Source organism: Camellia sinensis, chromosome 6 (genome assembly GCF_055761805.1).
Source record: "Camellia sinensis isolate YWXY chromosome 6, ASM5576180v1, whole genome shotgun sequence".
Classification (NCBI taxonomy): Eukaryota; Viridiplantae; Streptophyta; class Magnoliopsida; order Ericales; family Theaceae; genus Camellia; species Camellia sinensis.
Window position 1 is genome coordinate 59923218 of NC_138966.1, and position 23478 is coordinate 59946695.

The following is a 23478-nucleotide window of genomic DNA, read 5'->3' on the forward strand; positions in this document are numbered from 1 at the left end:
GACTTTATTGCTGCCATGGAGCAATTTTTGGCTTGTAGTTGGTCCCCTCTGACTTCTTCAATCCCATGCTCTGTTGGGAACCGGAGTAGTTGATGCAACGTCGAGGGAACTGCCCCCATTGCATGCAACCACGGTCTTCCAAGGATGATGTTGTATGGTGAGGGTGTGTCAATGACCAGGAATTCTGTCCTGATCTTCTTAGTGCCGGCTTGTACCTCCAAGCTTGTTGCACCCAGTGGCCATGTCGGCGTTCCATTAAAGCCGACCATCGGGCCGCTGGATTGCTCTAGGTCATCGGGGTGAAGTCCTAGCTCTTTGTAACATCTGACGTACATGATATCACAGGAGCTGCCTTGGTCTATTAGGATGCGTTTTACTTGGCACTCCCCAACCTGGAGGGATACTACCAAGGCATCATTATGCGGATGTTGGACCAATTCTAGGTCGGCTTCGGTAAAGGCTATCATTGGCCCTTGGCATTCTTCTGGCCGATGTCTCTTGTTCCCAACTTGGTAGATATGCTGTAAATGTCTTACCCTCTGGGTTTCTCCTCTGACTTCGTTTTCGTTGACCCTTGAGTGGATCACATTGACCACCCTTGGTTCTCCTGCCTGTGGTAGCTGTGCTGGGGGAGGGGGTGCTGCTGGTGCTTGAGGCAACCTTGCCTGTTCTTCCCTTGTTCTGGCCTCATCGACCAGGTCCCTCAGGAGGCCTTGCCTTACTAGGTCCTCCAAGTGTGCTTTTAAGGCTCTGCAACCTTGAGTTGGATGCCCTTCTTCATTGTGGTAGGCGCAACGTCTGCCGACGTTTCTTCCCATGTATTCCCCTGGTGCTCTTTCCGGAACCCTGAAATATGGTTGATTTCGAATCCGATCCAAGATTTTATGGATTGGGATCCGGAATACCGTGGTTACCGCCTGTTTATTTCTTAATTCTATTTCTTGCCTGGTGGGTCCATTGTTGACTCGGCCTCGCTTTGGAGAGCCGTTTCCCTTTTCTTGCTTCACCTCTTTGTTTCCCGACGTATCTTCCTCGGCCCTGGCGTATTTCTCAATTCTTGCCATGAGTTCTTCCATGCTTTTTGGCAATGTTTTTGCCAAAGACTTCCGTAGTGGGCAGTCATCTTTCAGGCCGTTCTTGAAGGATACGACTGCTACTTCCTGGTTGCATTCAGGTATTCGGTTGAACACCTCGTAGTACCTCTTCGCATAGGCCCTGAGGCCTTCTTCTTTGGTGATTCGTAGAGCCATCAAAGCATCAACCCTCAGGGGTTGCAGCTTGTTGGTCACGAATCTGGCCACAAACATCTCGGCCAAGCCTTCCCATGTCTTTATACTTCCTTTTGGTAACTTGTGGAACCAATCAGATGCAATTTCCCCAAAGGACGAGGGGAATACTTTGCAGAGCAACGGCTCGTTTCCGCTATATAGTGCCATTGAATTTAGGTACAACCCAACATGAAAGTTCGGATCTGATTTACCGTCATAGATTTGAAACCTCGGCATACTGAATCTTTTGGGTGGTTCAAATTTGTCCAGTTCCGCCGAGAAGGCTGTCTTTGGTTTCACTGGGGAGTTTACCTCGGCTTCTCCATTCTGTTGCCTCCTCTTGAGGTAGTCCCTTAGGTCTTCCTTGCTCCTCCCTGGAGCTCGGCTGTCTCTGGATTTTAATCTTTTTGGCACACTGCTTTCGGCCTCGAGGTGGGTCCGTTTGGGTCTTTCTTCATGGGTTGTGTCAAAGTGGAGTATTTGCCCCTGAACATGTCGATGTTCTTTGGGGTCTGGATTCTTCATGTGTTGCGTCCTTCGGGACTCTTCTTGCCTCGGCTTTTCTCGCCCGACTTCCCTGGAAGGCCGGTGAGAGTGCCTTCCGCTCCTGGTATGCTGAGGAACCTCGGGGATTGTTTTTCTTCCGCCCTTTTGGGTATTGGTCGCTGGTATCGGCGTATCTTGCAGCGGGTATGGTGGCTGCATTACATTGTTTTGCATCATGAAGTTGACGACTGACTGAAGGTCTGCCAACTTGTCCGCCAATTCTTTTACTTCCTCATCCCTCCGTAGGCACCTGTCCCTCCATGTCTGGAGGTTATCTTCATTGTAGTACGTTCCTTGGTTTGTTCTTTTTGACGTGTCGCCTTCCAGGTTTACGTCGTTTTCCCTGTGGCCCTGGCCACGGGCTTCTGAATTGTGGTTGTCTTCTTCAATGTCGAGGCCAATTGGTCTGCCACTCCCAGTGGGAGCGTCATCCCCAATATTTTCCTGTTGTCCGTCAGTGGCCATCTATTCTTCCTTCGTTCCCACAGACGGCGCCAAATTGTGTGGGTAAAAATCTGACCACACTGCCCGTTTAGTGATCAGCAGCAAAGCACCGGCAGAATAGATGGCTCCAACAACCTGTAACAGAAAGGAAAAGCTCCGGCGGTGGTTCTTCCACCCGGGGGCACTCCGACGATCAAGTCAGTATGTTTCTCAAGGATAATCAAGTATTAAACTGAATACTCAAAGTATGAATTACATACCTTAGACCCACGGGGGTGCCTCTCTTTTATAATATACTTAATCCAAGTCCAACTAGAAATATGACTTCTGTGTACCCCAATCTTAGTACTTACTCTGGACTCTTTAGGAGATAGAGATAAACTCCCTAAGGGGTTTATCCTTATCTTAATTAAGTCCCCTCTTTGCTTCAGGACTCTTGTCCCTTATCTTCGGATTCCGATATCTTCGGAGATGACCTCGGCTTATCCGAGATTACCTCGGCTTAACTACCAGGGCACGTGGCACCTCGGCTGACACGTCGGCGTCACCATGCCACGTGTTGGTATTCAGAAAATATGTCCCCACAATTATTATTATTATTATTATTATTCAATCAATCAATCACTTTTTGTCTTCCATCTCTCCTATCTTTCTTTACATTTTCTCATATTTTATACATCAATCAATCAAAAAAATAAAAAATAAATAAATTATCCCAAAAGTATTTTCAAAATTCTTAATCAAATAAAATTTTCTTTTTCAAATCATAATTCAAAAATTTAAAAATAAAATATAATTCCACATTGAAATCATAATTCTAAAATTTAGCTAAACGAATGCTTATTCACATCTTCTCCATGGTATGGTTGAAATGGAGCTCATTAAGGTTGGTTTGTAAATGAGGTTGGTTTCGGATGGTGGTTATTTTTTTAGTGTTTTTGATTATTTTTATCTGAAGTTAAAAAATTTTGTTTAGAGTAGACTTTTTTAACTTTTGTGATAAAAAAAATAATTATAATTTAAATATAATATTTATTTTATTAATTTATTAATTTATTTTATCTTTTTATAAATATTTTAATCCCAAACCACTCCAGACTATTATGCCTCACGAGCGCAAAGGATTTGGATCCCCCTTCCAAAAATCCAATCTCCTGACCGTATGAAAGTTGAATCACAAGCGTTCACAACACTAACAAGAAAATCGAAAGGCCAAAATTAAAACATAAACAACTACGACGGTTTTCTTGCGAGACGGCGTGGTTAAATGGCCTGGCAATGACGGTGATGTGTTTATTCCCGTTTTCATAAGAATTGAAATTGATTTTCGTACATCATTACATATATACGACCATCAACCTCTAGTGGCCAAATATTGCATCAAACAATAAAAAAAATAATACATGCAAATTTAACTTTTAAATATTAATTTGATCTATGATGTTTTAACACTAAGCTGAGCTTGGACTTTAATCTTCGTAATTCCATGTACGTAATGGAAATTTTTTATTACATATTTAATGACTATGAAACATAAATGTAAAATTATAATTAATTTGAATTAAAAAAGATCATTGCAATTAGTACTGAATAATATAATGAAATCTCTCTATTACAAATACACAATTGAGAGGATCACAATCCGCTGAGCCTTTCATCTTTGTTGATTGAAAAATTAAAATAAATTGTATACTCTAATTTAGTTTTTTTTTTTTTGTTTTTTGTTTTTGTCAATTTGATATGAAAAAGAAATTCACATGATATTTTAAAAGATTTTACAAAAAAAATACCTCTCACTAACTTTTATTAAAAACATTTATTGTTGACCATTTATCTTCTAATTTTCAATTGGTATTGGACTGTTAGTATGGTTCGATTAGTTTTTATTAATATAACTCTACTTTTGAGTGAGTTTCAATATGGCCATTATGTCAACTCTTGTTTCAAAAATTAATTTAAAAAAAAACACATTTTTAATTTTCAAATTTTACTTTAACCTCTTAATTTCACTTAACTGTGGTTTGATTAAAATTAAAAATAACAACTAAAATATGTTTAATACTATAATAAAAAAATATATATTTAATCCAATTGTATGGGTGGAAAATATTCATCGTCTTCCGTATTCCTTGCTACCAAGCTGGGCTTGCTCTGATAGAACTTCGTTACATTGCGAATAAACAAAGGTAAGCTGCTAGGCAGGGGGGTTATCAGAAAACCCCTTCGACGGTCAAGTTAGCTTTTTGGGAGAAGAGAGAATACAAAACGCTGTAGAGAGAGAGAGTGGCTAAGGGTTGCTTGCCCCTCTAAGTTTGCTCATGCCTCCTTTACTAGGCTGGCTATGCAGTCCCAGATTGTGTACGCACTGCCTCTGTTGTCCTTTGCTGGACATGTGGCTGTACTGCCCTCTCTATTCCTTAGATGTGTATACGTAAATACTGCCAAACAGTATAGGCCAAACTGCCAAATGGTATTGACACACACCCTGAGCGGTTTCCTCTCCATTGGTCCACATGTCATACCTAACCGTGCTATACTTGGGTTCCACCAAAGATATTGCTTCTGATCATTCCAGTGTCGAACTAATCCATGCCGGCCTTCGGGATGGAGCTGCGCTCGATCAGTATTTTGGCGGACATTCTCTCAAGCTGGTCAGCCATGGGAATGCAAACAATTATCTCGGCTACACAGTGCGCCTATAGCATTCTATACATTCTCTGTGCCTACACTACGCCATGCCTAATCTACTCAATCTTGCGAAGTTGACATGGCCTTTACACCGTGACACTAAAAGATAGCCCGATCCTGGACCAGGGTCCGTGCTAATGTAGCCCGGCAAAGATAGCCCGTCCTAACACCAAACTCTACGTTGGTACAGATCAGCCCAACACTACATTCCGTGTTTTCCTGGCATGACCCAACACCATACCCTGTGTTGGTATAGCTTGGCCCATCGTTCAGTACAACTCTCTCTCTCAATTGCCCCTTAACCCCAACCGAGTTGAGCATGATTGAGATTAACCTTTCTGGCTGAGCTATAAATTCTGGCCGGTTTTGGAGACTTGTGTCCGTCGTCCTGTCACCTATCAATCAACCGTATTAACGACCCATCATGTCAGTGACATGTGGCGTTCCTCTAAAGGCTCGTGCAGCTCCACAGCTGCCCCCACTATCTTCGAAATTTGAAAGGTTGGTGCCTTTTGGGTTTTCGTCCATAAATAGGCTATATAGACACCCCTTCGTCCACTCCACTATTCATCTTCTTCACTAAGAAAAACCCTAGCCTCCTTACAGCTCGTACCGCCGTCGTTGTCGTCGTTCCGTGCGTTCCACGCCACTCTTCTTGTACCAATCGATTCGTCAACCCCTGCAGAAGCCCTTTTCCCTATTGGATCGAAGCTCTAGCCATTCCGGGTGAGTTTTTTTGAATCTTTTCAGTTTATCTCTTATGTGTTCTTTGTGTTTTTCCTTTTTCTTCTAGTTTCTAAGTTGTTAAGCCTCTGTCAACACCTTCTTTGGTGTGGAACTGGTAAACATTTATAGAAATTAGGCAAAACCAAAAACATATATAGGGCCTTCGTGCCTTTATCATTTTTAGTTTCAATATGTGACTTCGGTATTTAGGATGAACAATATGAATTCTGGGAAAAACCGAGCATGAGTTCGGTTTTTAATCCAAAAAATGATCAAATGGGGCAAAAGCCTTGTTTTTGCTCCTTAAAATTGGTTAGAACCGCGCTAGATGAGACGTAGGGGTGCTAGACTAGGGCTGAGATAAAACACTTAGGCTTCAGACCCAACAACCCACCTAACACCCAAATGACCGAGCAAAGAATAACTTTAATTTTGATAGCCGAACAAAAACTCCTGTCGTGCTAACCATGCACTTACTTTTTTCTAACATTGCAGAACGGACTAGGATCGACCAAGCACACTTTAACATTGCAAACTGGTGATGCTCGCATACCAAGCAACCATCCAGCCAAGCAATAAATTAGTTTTAGTGGTCAAAATAAAACGGAGATAAACAGGGATGTACCGATTTATGGTCAATTCGCCTGGGGCTATCGCCGAGCTCCATAAGGGAGTTCAACATTCCGGATGATGTTCACTTTGAGCTGGCCAAGAAAGGTAATACTCCTTGGGGTAGATTGGATGTCTGCCCCTTCACTGTCATGTCCATAGTAGAGGGAGGCCTCCGTTTCCCGGTCCAACCCCTAGTCTGCGAGTTTTTGAGGTAGACTAGGTTATGTCCAACCCAAGTGTCCAACAACAATTATAAAATAATAAATAGTGTCGCCGCACTAAACCGTATCGTCAATTTAAATCTTGGTCTAGCCGAGATATTTCATCAATACACACTTAGTAAAAATAAGGGCGACTTTTGTTGGTACCTCAAGGTCAGGAAGGGCCGAGCAAAACAAATACAAAGCACGCCGGACAAGGAATTGAACGATGAAAACTTTCTGTGGGTGTCTGGAAATTATGAAGCTATTGAGGCACCCATACCGAGCCGGTACATAAGAAAGGATTTCGGGGACGCTAGTGAGCAAAGGAGCACGGTTATGCTTTTCTTTTGCTTGAACATTTGTGTCGGGCTAACATTCTTCCATTATGTGCAGACTATAAACACTTGGTGGATAACTACTCTCGCATCGATCAACAAGTTATTAGAACTCCGCTACAACATCCAGAATGCGGGTGTCATAAACTACTCGCACACAAATCGAGCTACCGGTACAGTGCGCCGTGCAAAAGTAGGGTCACTGATTTCTTGCGTGCCCTTTCTCCAGAACCTGACTCAACTCTTCCTGAGTTAATTTTGGTGCCCTTGACAGCTGATCAAGAAATGGCAATGATCAGAGCCATTAAATCCATGATCACTGCTGGGCTGGACGAGTCTTCGCAGCAGGCTAAGGGAGCTGAAGGTCAATCTTCACAAGAAGTTGGACTGATGTTAGCGTTGCCCAATGAGCGCGGAACTTCTAGCTCGAGGAAGAGGACAAGACAACCATCAACTGAGCAACACCTCGTGGATGAAGATTCTACTGAGCTGGCTACTACCAACTAAGGAGAGCAGACCGAACAGACCATCACCGAGCAAACTGTCCGCACTACTGCCCCCCCTCAGTGTGGTCACCCGAGCTGAAGTATAAAGGTCGGGCTGTAATCATTACTAACTCCGTTTATGCTAACAAGGACGTTTCGCTTGGTTTTAACCTGACCGAAGGCTTGCTTCTTTCTGTGGACATGAAAAGGCATGAAGAACTATCCGACCTGAAGGTTCTTAGGTCGGCTTTAAAGTCTATTGTTTTGGTAAGGAAACTTGTCTCTTTGGTGCCAAGTCATAGCTCGGTTTCGATGTATTGACTTATTCTTTATTGCGGGCCGCGTAGAAAAACTACGTTGCCCACGATGGCATGATTGCTATTCGGCAAAGTCTTCGTGAGGCCATAGCGGATAACAATGCCAAAACGGTCGAGCTTGAGAAATTGAAGGCTCTCATGCGGTAATATAATTCGAGCTGGACCAACTAGCCGAGCAACTCTCGAAGGCGGAGAAAAATAAACATAAAGAGGTTTAAGCCAAGAAGGTGAGGTATCTCGTTGAGCTACAGAAGCATCGAGCCACCCACAAAGTCGAGCTGAAAAAACAAGCTGCTAATGCAGAGGACCGCGGCTACGCGGAGGGGGAGAGAGTTTATGAACTGCTTGTGGAGGGCATGAAAGACATATTCTTCCAGTACGGTTGGAAATTGCCGTAGAGAAACTTAGCCAAACACTAGAGTCTGACATTTTCAAGAATCCCACGCCTACCTTTATCCCTCCATATATACAAACTTACGCTGCCGCCGTGTAGAAAAAACTGATTGAGGCAGCTCAAGAGGCTAGCATGACAGAGGTCCCGGCTCCCCAGTCAACTAACAACACGCTGCTACCGACCATTTCTGAAGAGGCATCTCCGGGCAGTGACCAGGCCGAGCTAGATGCTGATTTGGGCCTTGGGACTGGAGCAGAGAACATGCTAAATGTGGCCGATGAGGATGTTGTTGATCCAGTCGATGCCATAAACTTAGAGTAGGGCTTTAGCTAGAATCCACTCTTTCGTCTATATTTCCCTTTGTGCTTTTGATGTAACCGGGCCACAAGCCCCTCATTTTGTAACTGAGCTTAAGTATCAATGAAGATCTTTCAGCTTTTTTTTCTCATTTCTTGCATTTGGCTTCTTTTACTGCTTTGTTTGATTGAATACAAGACTAACTTCCATTGTAGCCAAGATAAAAATTGCTTGCTCGAATCCAAATATGAGACATAAACTTTTTTGCGCTGAGCTGATTTCTGCTTTGATGGGGTTGCATAAGTGTGTTAAACAACTTCCGACTTGATAAACAAACTAGTTCACAGTTTGGAAAACACAACTCTTTCCCTGGTTAGAAAATTCAATTTCGGCGAGACGAGCAAAATCAGCTCGGTGCAGACTATTAAATTTGTGAAATACACCAACTTTCTCCCTAATGAGCAAAATTGGCTTAGGGAGACGAGCAAAATTAGCTTAGTGTAGCTTATTAAAGTTGGGGAATACACTAACTTTCTTCCCGGTGAGTAAGTTTAGCTCGAAGTTAATTAGCTCGGTTTCAAATCGCAAGTTGGGCAAAACACTAACTTTCTTCCCACGTGAGCAAAATTTATCTTGGGAAGTAATGAACAAAATAAGCTCGAGGAAGTTGAGCAAAATCAGCTCAGATTAGATGACCACAATTGGGAGAACACTAACTTTTCTCTCAAGTGAGCAAAAATCAGCTTGGTGGAGGATGAGCAAAATTAGCTTGGAACGGGTGACTACAATTGGGGATAACACCAACTGTCTGCGCGACGAGCAAAGTTAGCTGGAGGAGGTGAGCAAAGTCAGCTCGGTCTTATGTCACAGGTTGGGTAGAACGCTTACTTTCTGTACAGTGTGCTATATTAGCTGAGGGGCAATTGCCCCTAGTGCCCAGTTGCACAATGCAATACTTTTAATTTAAAGAGTTTATATGAAATGCCATAATACGAAGAAAAATAAAAGGATTCTTTACATTGCTCATCAAACATTATAGATAACGCCAAAGGGCCATATGTTTGAATAAAGAGGTATGCTTAGTAAGGGAAAAAGAATTACATTTCAGAAGTAAAACAGCTTGAGGTTGGCCACATTCTATGGTCTTGGAATAGCTTTGCCGTCTAAATCTTCTAGATGGTATGCCCTTTTGCCAGCAACGCCAGTTATCTTGTATGGCCCTTCCTAATTTGCACCAAATTTTCTTTCTCCAGGGACCAGAGTGTTGCCCATTACTTTCCTTAAGACCCAGTCCCCAACTTTGAATAGATGCGGATGCACGGTTTTGTTATATTTCTTGGAGAGCTCTTGCCGGTAGGCTGCGATGTGAATTAGCACCCTTTTTCTCATTTCTTCGACAAGGTCCAATTCCAGGGTAATAGCTTTGCCGTTCAAGTTTGGCTCAAATCTTTCAGATTGGATGGTTGGCATGTCGATTTCTAGTGGTACGATTGCCTCCATGCCATAAGCCAGGGCAAATGGAGTGTCTTTAGTGGAGCGTCTTGGGGTAGTTCGGTATACCCATTACACTTTGGGGAGTTCTTCAACCCACCTCCCTTTATCTTTCTCATGTAGCTCCTTCAATCCATCCAAAATAGTCTTGTTTGAAGCTTCTGCTTGCCCATTTGACTGGGGATAGGTTGACGTGAAATTGTAGAACTCGATCATCAGTTCTTTACAAAATCCTCTAAACAGTTTCCCATTAAACTGCATGCCGTTATCCGAGATGAGGGCCTTTGGGACTTTGAACCGAGTAATGACATTCTGCCAGACAAATTTCTTCATGTCTTTTTTCCTTGATGGTTGCTAATGGCTCAACTTCCACTCATTTGGTGAAGTAGTCAGTAGCAGTGATGAAAAACTTGCAATTGCCCTGAGTCATTGGAAGAGGTCCCACTATATCTAGCCCCAAGAGGGCAAACGACCAAGGACTCGTTAAGGGAAGAAATTATCTGGCCAATTGGTCGATTTGGGGATCAAATTTCTGGCATTTCTCACATTTCCTTACATACTTATGTTTGTCGGCTTGCATGCATGGCCACTAATATCCTTGAGAAATTGCTCAATATGCCAGCGATCTTCCTCTAATATGGCTGCCACATCTGCCTTCATGAATTTCAAATAGGAAAGGTTTGACCTTACTGGGATGGACGCATTTCAAATACGGCCCAGTGAAGGATTTTTTGTACAAGGCGCCAGATGTAGAGAGCCAAAACCGCTCTGACTTGGCCCTTATCTTGTTGGCTTCCTTCTTCAGCAGGCATGGCTTGATCTTTGAGGAAGGTTATGATGGGGTCCATCCAAGATGGCTCTAGATTGGTACAGAGCACTTCGGGTGCCTCAAGCTCTTCGATGTTGGGTCGAGGCAAGAACTCAATCATCAAAGGGTTGGGAAAAGTTTTTTCCATGGATGCCAAGCTGGCCAATTCATCCACTTGACTATTTTCTTTGCAGTCGATTTGCTCTATTCTTATAGCGGCAGACTTTTTGATCTCAATGCGTACCAGCGCTTGGTACTTGGCCATCATTTCATCTTTAGTTTCGTATTACAACATGTTTGGAGTCGTGAATACCATAAGCTTGGTTGCCTTCATTTGCAGAGTGCTTTTTAGGCTGACTAGGAGGGCTTCATACTCTGCCTCATTATTGAATGCTAGGAATCCCAGTGTGATAGCATGCTCAATGGTCAGTCCATCTGGCGAAGTTAACACAATCCCTAGCCCGGTATTGTGTCTATTCGAGGCCCTATCAACAAAAAAGTTTTCACATCTCGCCAATGCATAATTTCCAGTAGTCAAACGGATTTTGAGAATTTTGCAAGTCTAAGGTTCTGGTCTCCTTCATGTGCAGTTTTCCTGCTTGTGTGTCTATCTTGGTGTTCAGTAGGTCGGCTGTTTTTTCTACCGTCTTCTCATCATTATATTACCTTTCCATAGTTTACACCTCACCTCTTTCTAGTGGCATTGAGACCATTGGCTGTGCTAAATCCGCACTAGCCACTTCTTTCTGCTCAGTTTCATGAGCCAAATCTATCAGGCAGACAGGGTAGGTGCCTTCGGCAAATTCCACCACAAAGTCAGTTAGGGCTTACGCTTTGATTGATGTTCGCAGCTAGAACTTGATGTCATATTGCCCTAGCTCAACCGCCTACTTCAAGATTCTACTAGAAGAGTCTGCTTTCTCAAAGAGCACTTTTAGTGGGAAATTGGTCAACACCACAATCGTATGAGCATGAAAATAGTGGGCTACTTTTCTGGAAGCCATCATCAATGCTAGAGCTAGTTTCTCTAGTGGCACATATCTTGATTCATTAGAGAGCAATATCTTGCCGACATAGAAGATGGGGATGTGCTGTATTCCCTCAGCTTGAACAAGCACTGCGCTCACTGCGTATTGAGAGACAGCCAAAAAGAGATAAAGCTTTTCTCTAGGCTTAGGGGTGACCAAGATAGGGTCAAAAGATAGATACACTTTCAAGTTGGCCAAGGTGCGGTTGCATTCTTCATTCCAAAAGGATTTTAAGGTTTGGAAGAAAGGCCTACAACAATTTGATGACCGATTAATGAAGCTATTCAACATGGCTGCTATTCCGGCAAGATGTTGCACGCCCTTTGTTGAATTCGGCCGCTCAAGCTCTTGTATCGCTTTGATTTGCGAGGGGTCAGCCTCTATTCCTCGATTTGTAACCAAGAAGCCCATAAATGTTCCACTCCCCACGCCAAAAGCACACTTGGAAACGTTCAAGCGCAGTTTGTGGTGCTTGAGTATGGCTAACATTTCAGCTAGGTCAGCGAGGTGCTAAGACTCATTCTTGCTCTTCACAACCATATTGTCGACATAGGCTTCCATAGTACAGCCAAGTAAAGGGGCAGACATTTTGGTCACAATTCTTTGGAAGGTTGCCCCAACATTCTTGAGGCCAAAGGGCACCTTATAACAGTACAAGCCTCTTGTCGTGGTGAAGAATGTGATTTCTCGGTCTGGTTCATACATGGCTATTTAGTGGTAGCCGTTGTATGTATCAAGGAAGGTAAACCTTTGGTGACCAGTGGTAAGATCCACTAACTAGTCAATTCGTGGAAGTGAAAAGCTATCTTTGGGGCAAGCTCGGTTGACTATTTTGTAGTCGACGCATACTCGCCATTTCCCATTCTTTTTCCGTACTACCACTGTGTTAGAGATCCATTTGGGGTATTGCACCTCTTCGATTGCCCCAACCTCCAACAAGTTTTTGACTTCCTCTGCAACCACCTCGGCATGGTGTAAGGCCAAGCACCGAGTTCTCTGTTTGACCGGCCAAGCGTTTGGAAAGACGTTTAGTTGATGGCAAATGAAGCTTGGATCGACGCTAGGCATATCGTAAGGCGTCCACGCAAAGACTTCAATTTTGGAGACCAAAAAGTTCACATATTTCATCTGCTCGGTGCTGGACAATGATGAACCCAAGAGAAAGACTTTGCCCAGATCATTCTCATCAATCCGAACCTCCACTAAATGTTCTACTGATTTTTCCTTGCCTTTTCTCCCCACATCTTCCAAGACCTTTTTCCCCTGGCCCCTCTATCATTTGGACAAAGCCTTTAGCAACCCGATTGCCATTCATTGTGACGAAACATTGTTTCGACATTACTTGGTCTCCTCAAACCTCTTTAATTTTCCCTGTTAGGGCAATGAAGTGCATGACTTGGTGATAAGTTGAAGCCACTACTTGCATGGCGTGCAACTAACCCCTCCCCAAGATCAAGTTGTAAGTTAATGAAAACTTCAACACCCAAAACTCCACTTGCTTCGTGACTGACCCCGCCTTGACTGGCAATATGATCTTCTCGATCGGCCATTCCGATTGTGAGTTGAAGCCAACCAAAGGGGAAGTTTCTGGAGCTAAGTCTTTGTTCTCTAACTTTATTTGCTTAAATGCGTTATAATACATGATCTCGACCGAACTCCCTTGGTCGATTAAAATTCTCTTGATGTCAAAGTCCTTGACGCATAGGGTTACAACTAAGGCATCGTTGTAAGGGGTTGGAATTCTTTTTACGTCTTTGCTTGAAAAAGTCATGATGTCTTGTATCTCAGTCTTCCCCTTCTTCACAGCGGGCTGAACGGATAGCACCTCCCTCATGTGCTCAACATTCTTAATCATTCCTCTGAGCTCGCATACTCGCACCGGCTCAATGATTCTGTGAATGAAGTTGATAACTCCTTGGGGCACGACATCCAGGATGGCTAACCCATTTGGCTCAGCTTGCCCTTGAGGGGTTGGCCTCATGCCGTTGTCAATGTACTAGTCTAAGTGCCCGCCGCAACCAGCTCCTCCAAATGTTGTTTCAATGGCACGCAGTCCTTCGTGTGGTGCCTCCTTTCTTCATGATAAGTGTAGTGATATCTTGAGTTATAACCGTTCTGAGCATGCCTCAATTTCACTGGCCACTGGACAAATGGCTCGCCTCGGATCTCACTGAGAATGCAATACATTGAAATTTTGAAGATAGTGGTAATGCTGGTCTGTGCCTTTAATTTTCTCTTGGTATCTTTATCCACATTGCAAGGAGCGTTAGCCTGGTTATTCCCATGACCCTTATTTCTATTATTGCGGCCAGCACTAAGGTGTTGTTCTCTGGCTCGGTTATTGGGGCGGTTATCCTCCTGCCCCACCGAGTTAACCTTCCCAACTGCACGTCTGTCTGCTACCACCAGATTTGCCTTCTCGGTGGCCATGGCGGTATCATCCTTAACTCAGATGTGTTCGTTAATCTGCTGCATTAATCTGTGGTATCATCCTTAATCCATAGGGGCGGGTTCGGGTCGTGACAGAGTGGTATCAAAGCACGAGTTAATAACTCACACACTTGTCCAAAAGAGTAATAAGCGTCTAGAAAAGATCTAGGATGCATTCATGTGATAAGTATGAAATTGGAAGCATTGAGAACATGCTTAAATGTTTTGATATGAATAGTTATGTGTTAAGTTGTGATCTGCTTGCATTGCAAATTATTTGAATACGTATGTTCTTTAGTATAGGCATACCTATGAATCTTTGGTATAAAGTATAATGCAAGTTTAATCAAATGTTGAGAACATATGATTATATGAGATATGAATTGTTGCACTAATGTGTACAACAAGTTTGTTTTGCTTTAATGCACAAATATGAACATATGAACCATGAAAAGTTGCTTATGTGCATTCGACTCTGGAAATGGGTGTCCATGTGGAATATGAACATGATCTAAGAGTATAATGATTTAGTAAGTGTTCAGCATGCTATACCTGATAAGTATGCAATTATCTGTTACGTATGTGATTGATTGTGTCCTGACGATACATAAAATGAGAATATAACAACGTGCGAATGTACCCATGTGTATCTGTGTTTATTTTTGTATTGGGCATCCCAGTGATTGGCAAGGTTTAATAAGAATTTGTGTAGAGTGTGGATAAATTAAGAGCATGCGAGCTGGAAGGCTCTTCCATAGCCCGACTTGATAGACTGGAAAGAATAGTATAAGAAATGGCCGAGATCTTAAGACAACAATGCCAGTTGCCACTACGGTAAGAACCTTTGCCACCACTAGTGTAAGAAACATTGAGGGGTTTGTTATCGGATTTCTGGGGTTTGTTATAGGTGTGGCGAAATGGACCATATGGTGAGGAATTGTCCCCGGACTGAACGAAATATGAATAGATCTTCTGCCTCAGCTAGATCCGCACCAATGGTAGGAATTGCTAATCAGGATAGAGTAATTACACTCATCCCAGAAAGCGCTTAAAATACTACGACCGTTATCCCAGGTATCTATACTGCTTATAAACGAATGCTTACGTGTTGATTAATTTTGAATTAGTACATGTGTACATCTTCGCTTGGGATATTAATTGATTCGGATCGGCATCTTCTTTCGTATCTGCTGCATATGTATCTAGACTGGTTAGACCCACAAGCTCGAGACTGTATTCATTGAATATATATGCTCCATTTGGGAAATTTGTGAAATATGTATTGGGATATCGATTAACTCTGCACATGCACATGTACATCTAGACCTATGCTCAGGGTGATTGTTATATTACTGTCTTCAATGACTAAACCACTGGAATTATGACTCTGTGATTGTATGACTGAGTTGAGCACCCCAAATAGCGAACTCTATGAATTGCGAGATCACGTATCTTGATTGGTAGAAAATTGACTAGATTATGTGACTATATTAAGCTTGACTCAGAAACCTACGCTTTTGTGACCAATTTGGAACCTTGTTTAATGTGTTATTGTGCGCCATATATTTGCATATAAGACTTGTTTGGGAACTACTGCATCGATTATGGTACATACCTCCTGATCTGAATAGCTGCATGCTTATGCAACTACCCTCGATTTTATGAAGGCGATGCCATATTGTACATGATTTGAAATACTTTGATATGAACAGTTGTGAAACTAGTAACCATGTACCTAAGCAAATCGAGTATGCCTTACCACTACAACAAGTTGGGTCATGAATGACGAATTTTTTTTGTCTTTAAAGAGCTAATTTCGTCACTATAGATATTTGTGAGGAAATATTTTCGTCACCAGTTTCGTCATTGAATGTTTGTCACTAAAAACCAACGTGACGAAAAATAATTTCGTCACTAATGAAATTACTTCAGTGACGAAATTTTTTGTCACCAATAAAACAACATTTTGTCACCAAAAATTCTCATTTTCGTCACCAAATAGTTATTTAGTACCATATTTATAACTTTAGTTGACGAATAAATTTGTCACGCATGTTGATCATTGATGAGGAAATAAGTTCGTCACAATAAGATGTAAAGATGACGAAATTTTTCGTCTTCAAAAGTCATAATTTTGTCACCAATAAAACAACATTTTGTCGCCAAAAATTCTCATTTTCGTCACCAAATAGTTATTCAGTACCCTATTTATAACTTTAGTTGACGAATAAATTTGTCACGCATGTTGATCATTGATGAGGAAATAATTTCGTCACAATAAGATGTAAAGGTGACGAAATATATTTCGTCACAAATATATATTTACGTGACGAAATTTTTAGTCACCAAACAACAAAATAAATAAAAACTTTCATATATAAACTATAGTAAATTTTGTCACAAAAAAAGTTTATTAGTGACGAATAATCACTTTGTCATAATAACAAGTACAAATGACAAAACAAATTCGTCACTAAACTTTTCCATATTTTATATTCAATTTAAATTATTATTTCACAAATATCCCTGCTTATATCCCAATAGCCTTTTAATTGTACTAAGAAATCCACTAGCTATTATACATCACACCACACAAAAATTCACTAAACCATTTATATTATAAATCAAAATATATCCATCAAACAACTTTAATAATAATCCATTAAGTATCACAAAAAAACCATCAAAGCAAATCCCAAAATGAACTAACGTGGAGTTCAAAAAAAAAAAAAGAAGTCAACACTCAATCTTGATTTGCATCTACAACTAAGCATCAGTTTAGGAAAAAAAATTCAACAGTTGATCTTCATTTGCAAGTATGCTTCCGAACGTCATCAAAACCAATCTGCAAAGAAAATAAACAAGGCAAACATTAATATATTATCAATTACATCTAAACTCATATATAAATAATTTTATTTTATAAACCAATTTAGTAGAAATGCATATAACAATTCAAAACTTCAAAGAGTTGAGGTGATCCTTTTTTTTTTTTTTTTTTTTTTTTGATCGGCAAAGAAAACTTTATTGATGAAGCACGTACAGGGTACAATGGAGAACATCAATAAAGAGGAGCTAAGAGCTAGAAGAAGCTCAAACCTCTAGTTGGTGAGAGACCAACAAAAAGAGAAATCAAAAAACAATCAACAAAGCTAAGAGCAAAACTGCAGCAGACACAAAACAAAGAATTGCTACCAAAACACTGCAGAGCATTGCAAAAGACTTCAACCGAGGCAGATTATCACTGCACTGAACAAGCATACTTCAGATTAACACTGCACTGAACAAAACCAACTGCAGAGCATTTCACAAGAACAAGCATACTTCAGCCTACTTTAACCAACTGCAGAACCACCACCCAGGGCATTTTCCAAAACACTGCACTAAACAAAACCAACTGCAGAGCATTTCACAAGAGCAAAACTGAGGTGATCCTTGATGATAAAGCAACACGGAAATGGAGACTTAGTTGATGAGATGTATTACAAGCAACTGGTGGGTAGTTAAAATTTGTATCATGTCTGTACTGGACAAGAGATTTCCCACATTAAAATTTGTATCTAGGAATTAAGACAACAAAATAGTCAATACAAGCATAACTTCTCATTTATAAACCTTCAACAATAGTTAAAATTTGTATCATGTCTGTACTGGACAAGAGATTTCCCACATAATGTTACCCCTTTAATTGTCTTTAGCAACCAGAGAAAATGATCATTTATCAAAAACTGAAGTCCAGATAAACTTGATATTAAGCAACAATATCAATTAGCAAATCCATGTTCATAGCTTGTTAAACTTTCTAGATTCCTCATGATTCATAAATAACAAAAGTATGAATCGGCAGGTGGAAAAAATGGATCCATGAAGTCAACTCTAATAAATTGGGACAAAGGCTTGTTGAGATGTAGAATGGGCAATATAATAAGAAGCAAATAAGAATAAGAAAAACCATCCGCTTCACACATGCAATTATCAGTATAAACAAAAAGAAATACAAAATATATGTGTTAGTGCATAAAAAGCCATCCCTCATGTCCTTTTGTATATAAAAAGTTAAGGGGGAATTACTTAACAGTTGCACACAAAAAAAAAAAAAAAAATTACAAAAACATTGGGGGTACAAATGATTATGTGATGGGGTGTAAGTAAAAAACTATGCGACTGCAAATCTCACTTGCAACCCTCCATATTTGGGGTTTTTTAATTTTTTTTTATCTGTCCAACTGGTAAGTAACTGCCCCAAAAGTTAATACTCTTACTTTATGTGATGCATTTCACATACATAAATCAAAATTAAACCAGAAGATCTCAGTCTCATGATCAAAGATGGGCTCTATATGTTACGGCTAAAATTGTCCAGAATGAAAGATAAAAGGAAAAACAATTAAGCCAAATGATTTGTAAATTTACCTTCAAACCTGCGCAACCTACTATTTTGTGACTACAGTGATAGCATCTGGGTGGCGAGCAACTTAGAAACAGATTACATGTAATATCCATAAAGTAATGAGAATAACAGCTTTCTTCAGAAAAACAAGTAAGGATTGAGAGGTGAGGAAACTAGATAGGCTAACCTCAATGGCACCTTGCTCGCTAGGAATAAATTCAAGCTTGTCTTCAACATCTGCCAAAACCTCTTGGAGCACATCAACCAATGATTCATTCCTAACAACAACTAATTGAGGTTTGAACGTCTTGACCTACACGATGAAAAATGTTTTATCAACAAAGTTTCTGCAGTGAATAAAAACCTATATCTAGTGCATGACTTGTGATGAAACAATAATGAGAACAGAACCAGGTATGCAATTTATTAAGAAAAGGGTTGGCACTTGTAGAAGCCATTGCTGGATCATGTTAGCTTCAAGAGAATGTCTTTTTTATAAATGGAATAAATAGTACTTACAAATTAACAATAGAAGAGCACAAATCATTACGTATGATAACTGTCTATTAGAAATGCTATGGCCAATTTCTTGAAACTCTTTAATCTACTAGGTTTGGACTCTATTCCACTTTTTTATTCCTTTTTATGCGTGCACTGCAGGAATTTAATGACATATATGCAACTCCATGTAGCAGCTAAAGTTAGTTTCTGTATGAAAGCTTATCAAATCTAAGAGACTCAATTGACAGATTAAGGGACTAGCCTTTTAGGAAACATTTGTTTGGGCTCTTAGAGGGTGGGACTGATTAACAATCTAGGGGCCCCACCAAAATCATGTCTGGTTGTGATAAAATACCATGGGACTACAATCCCCCTCAAGGGAGAAATTAGCATTCCCATGGCAGGGTTGGGATTGCTAATCCAATCTCATGGGATTGAATGTGAAAAGACTATTTTGCCCCCAATTTACAAAAATAAGAAAGCCACTTTTTATGTAATGAGGACTAACCAAGTAATAGCACCACACTAGTATACAAACAAACAAACAAAATCTCCCATGTCTATATATGTGTTTTTTTCCATTCCACCCTGGATGAGGTGTAAGATTAGAGCAGCATCCAAAGTTATGTTCTGGATAAGCTTGCTACTCACTTGATAACATTTTATTGATGCAAGAGGTTGTTAGAGTTTATCACAGAAATGAAGGACCAACAAGGTGTGTTCAAAATTGATTTAATCAAGGCCGATGGCTCTGTAGATTGGAATTTGTTATTGGTATCTATGACACATGGGATTCCCTGCTCAGTTTGTTGGCTGGATTAAGGTGTGCATTTCCACTGTTATGTACTCAGTAGTAATAAATGGAGAATTAGTTGATTATTTCCCGAGCAAAAGGGGGTCCAAGGCAAGGTGATCCTATGTCCCCCTACTTGTTTCTCAATTGTGATGGAGTGTTTCTATAGAATGCTGCAGCAAAGAGTGAGAGAATGTGGTTTTACTTTCCATTGGAAATGTTAGGTTCAATTGGCATTTTCTGATGATCTATTCATTCTATGTGAAGCTAACAAGGGCTCTTTCCAAATCATTAAGAGTATGTTATCTCAGTTCCATCTTCTATCTGGCCTACAACCTAATCTTCAGAAACATAAGTTTTCTTTTTCCCTTCCTCTGTGGAGTTAGTAATGAATCTAACTAAGTCTGATCTTTTATCCATTTTGCCAATACCATAAGGGAAATTGACGGTTAATTATTTACTGTTTCCTCTGATTTTCTATAAACTAAAAGCTGCAGAGTGTGAGCAACTTAATAAAAGAATGATGAATAGAATCAACAGTTGGACAACTAAATTTATGTCTTATGGTGGTAGGCTCCAACTTGATCAATCTGTTCTTTTCAGCAGCATATAAGTTTATTGGTCCTTCGTTTTTATCCTTCCTTAGCAAATCTTGAAAGAAATAGAAGCCATTACGAGAGACTTCCTTTGGTTAGGGGTTGAAAACCACTTAACATATGCTAAAGTAAGTTGGGAACAAGTTTTCTGTCCAAAAAATGGGGGAGTTCTGTGAATTAAATCAATCATTCATTAGAATCAAGCTACAACTATGAAACTTCTTTGGGCTACATGCAAAAAGTCAAATATCCTATGGGTAAAGTGGATTCACACATATATTATCAAATCTAGATGCTTCAGGACTATGCAAGTCCCTTCTAATGTGTCTTTGACAGTGAGGAAACTTTTCAGTTTAAGAAGAGAAGCTATACCCCTAATTAAGAAAGTAATTGGCAATGGAGAATCCACCTTCCTTTGGCTTGAGAATTGGCACTCTTTGGGACCACTGTACCTGAGAGAAAAGAACAGATTGAGAGAAAAATATATACAAATGTTTAGAAGCCAATTTCAGATGGAGATGGAGAATCCACCTTCCTAATGACAGCAAGATTGAGAGAAAAATATATACATGATGTTGTTTCTAAAGTTATAGCTCATTTCTCCAGACTTCCTATATTCTTTAATGTCTTTCCATTAACAATAGAGTGATGAAAATATGTCTGACATACTGGTGTATTGAGTCAAAGTCAGATTGCTTATTCATAGTAAAGTACATTTCCAAATGTTTAGAAGCCAATTTCAGATTAGGAACTTACACTATAAAATATCACTAGCAATAACCAAATCCCAATCCATCAAACAATTGAGCAAAGTTAAAAGAAATACAAACGAGGCGTCTACTATACCTATCATGTCATATTGTTCATTCCCTAAGTCTAATTTTACAATGAAAAAAAAATTAAAAAAATTCCACCAATCATGAGAATGAAGGTCAAAAGCATCAAATCTTATTGATAGTCCTCACCAATATTTTCTTGGATCTATCTTCCTTATCGTATGAAAGAGAAAAAGAACTCACGCTTAATGTGAGGAAGGACGGGAGAAATTCCATTAACTCTACAATTATGAGCTATGTTCTCTGCAATTTCTTGATCATCATAGTCTGAGGTAGTGATGTCAAATTCCCTCTTTACTTTGTTTATTTGTGTCTTCACACCATTATGTCCATTAATTCCAATCACTTTACCTTACTAAAAGAGATGTCGGTGTAATTACACTAAAATTATGGGGCTTATTATTTCTTTTCTTTCATTATTTTATTTTATTTTTTCAGATCTTAGGAGAATTGATCCATTCTTTTATTAGTTTTACATGAACAGAGGAGCATTAGCCAATTCAACAGCTGATCAATACAACAAAGTGAAAATTCAATAGTATTGATCAATAATTGATGAAAGTAAAATTGAAAGATTGGATTAGTACCTGAAACAATCCCTAAAATCCCAAGACTCTCTCTCTCTCTCTCTAAAAACCCATATTTCTGTCTCTACAAGCTAAAAGGGATCAACTTTCCACTCAACATTCTCTTCTCTTTCTCTTCTTATTCAATGGAAATGTTAAAACACTCATTTTATTTTGACTATATAAAGCAACCAATCATCAAAACAGAGATAACCTATTTGCCTAAAAACTTAAGGAGTAGCTATATTGATCTTGATCATTTGCAGAGGCAATTGCCATTTTTGTAACAAAGCTTTTATGCAATCCATTTTGACCCTAAACCCTTTTAACATAACATAACATAACATAGCAAAGTCCCAAGAAAATAAATAGAAGTAATTCAATTTCATCTTCCACATGAGAAATCAAACCTAACAATTTCCAAATGCATCAGAATTCACAACTGATTTAAATCCATAGCTTTAAACAACATTGAGTTAAAATTTCCATGAATCAAAGCAACAACTCTGTGAAGCTAACCGTATTTTCTGCTGATTGATGCGTAAGTCTCTTAGACAGGTTTCGCCAACTGCAAAAGAGTACCAAAAACTCTGTGAAGCAACAACTCTGTTTGGAAGTTGAGAAAGTGACGAATAGATGAATTTGTAAACACACACAGAACAAGAGAGAAAGAGAGAATGAGAGAACGAGATAGAGAAACTCACCACGCCGGAGAACCACCGTGGTAACGCCGACGGAGATTGCCGTCGCTAGATCGTTGCCTTTGCAAAACCTATGGAGATTGTTGCCTTCGCTGCTATGTGAGAATGAGAATGAGAAACCGTGAGAGTGAGATTGAGAAAGAGAACCCTAACTTGTGGGGATATGGGCGGGTACCCATTCCCGACCCATCTCCCATGGATATTTTAAAAACCCACTTAATTAATCCTATAGGTTAAAAAAAAGGAAAAAATCCATATATTTGAATTGGATCTCCATAATACCCATAAGATAATATTTTCATTGCCATCCCTAATCAATAGGGTTCCTTTTTTTCATTACTGCCAAATCTCAAAGTTCCCCCTTCAAGATTGGTTGGGGATAAAATAATTTTGTCATTAAAAATTTTAAAATATTAAAATTATTGACGATAAAAATATATTTCTCGTTAAATAGTTTTAAAATATTTAAAATTAATTTCTTTAAAAAAATATTTAAAATTATTTGTAACGAAAATATATTCCTTACTGATAATTTTATAATTTGTGACAATTTTTTTTTCTTACTAAAAATCTCAAAATTTTGGCGTCACCCAAAAAAATTAGAGGAAAAAACTTTGGTGACGAAATTTAATTTTTCCTCACCTAAAAATAAGTATTTATTGACGAAAATAAATTTCGTCACCTATTATTTTTACTTTTTATTATATGTGACAAAATTTTATAATTCCTCACGGATTATTCTTATTTAGTGACGAAATATTTTTTTCACTACTTTCCGTCACCATAGGTTTAGAGAGTTAATTAACTTGTGTTTTTGTTTTGAGAGAGAGAGAGAGGAGAGAAAAATTGATAAACAAAAATAAAAGGGGGAAAAAAGTTAGTAGTCTATTTTTTCCATTACCGCCCAATATGTTAAAATTTTTCCTCTAAAATTGTTGACAAAATAATTTCCTCACTAAAATGTCTCAAAATATTAAAAATTATTAGTGATAAAAATATATTTCTCATGAAATGGTCTTAAAA

The 23478-nt window shown here is 39.6% G+C and overlaps 1 long non-coding RNA gene across 7 annotated transcripts; it reads right to left on the bottom strand.

Annotated features, from left to right (window-relative positions):
- Positions 1-16671: 16671 nt before the first annotated feature.
- LOC145792660 (uncharacterized) lies at positions 16672-22661 on the bottom strand. 7 transcript variants are annotated; one of them, XR_014332374.1, is made up of 7 exons: positions 22459-22650; positions 22274-22322; positions 20725-20804; positions 18650-18775; positions 18486-18546; positions 17268-17321; positions 16672-16917 (listed from the first exon to the last, which is right to left on the bottom strand). It is a non-coding gene; the product is annotated as an uncharacterized LOC145792660 (long non-coding RNA). The 7 variants fall into 7 exon arrangements; XR_014332371.1 differs by having other exon boundaries at positions 17268-17593; XR_014332373.1 differs by lacking the exon at positions 18486-18546.
- Positions 22662-23478: the final 817 nt, after the last annotated feature.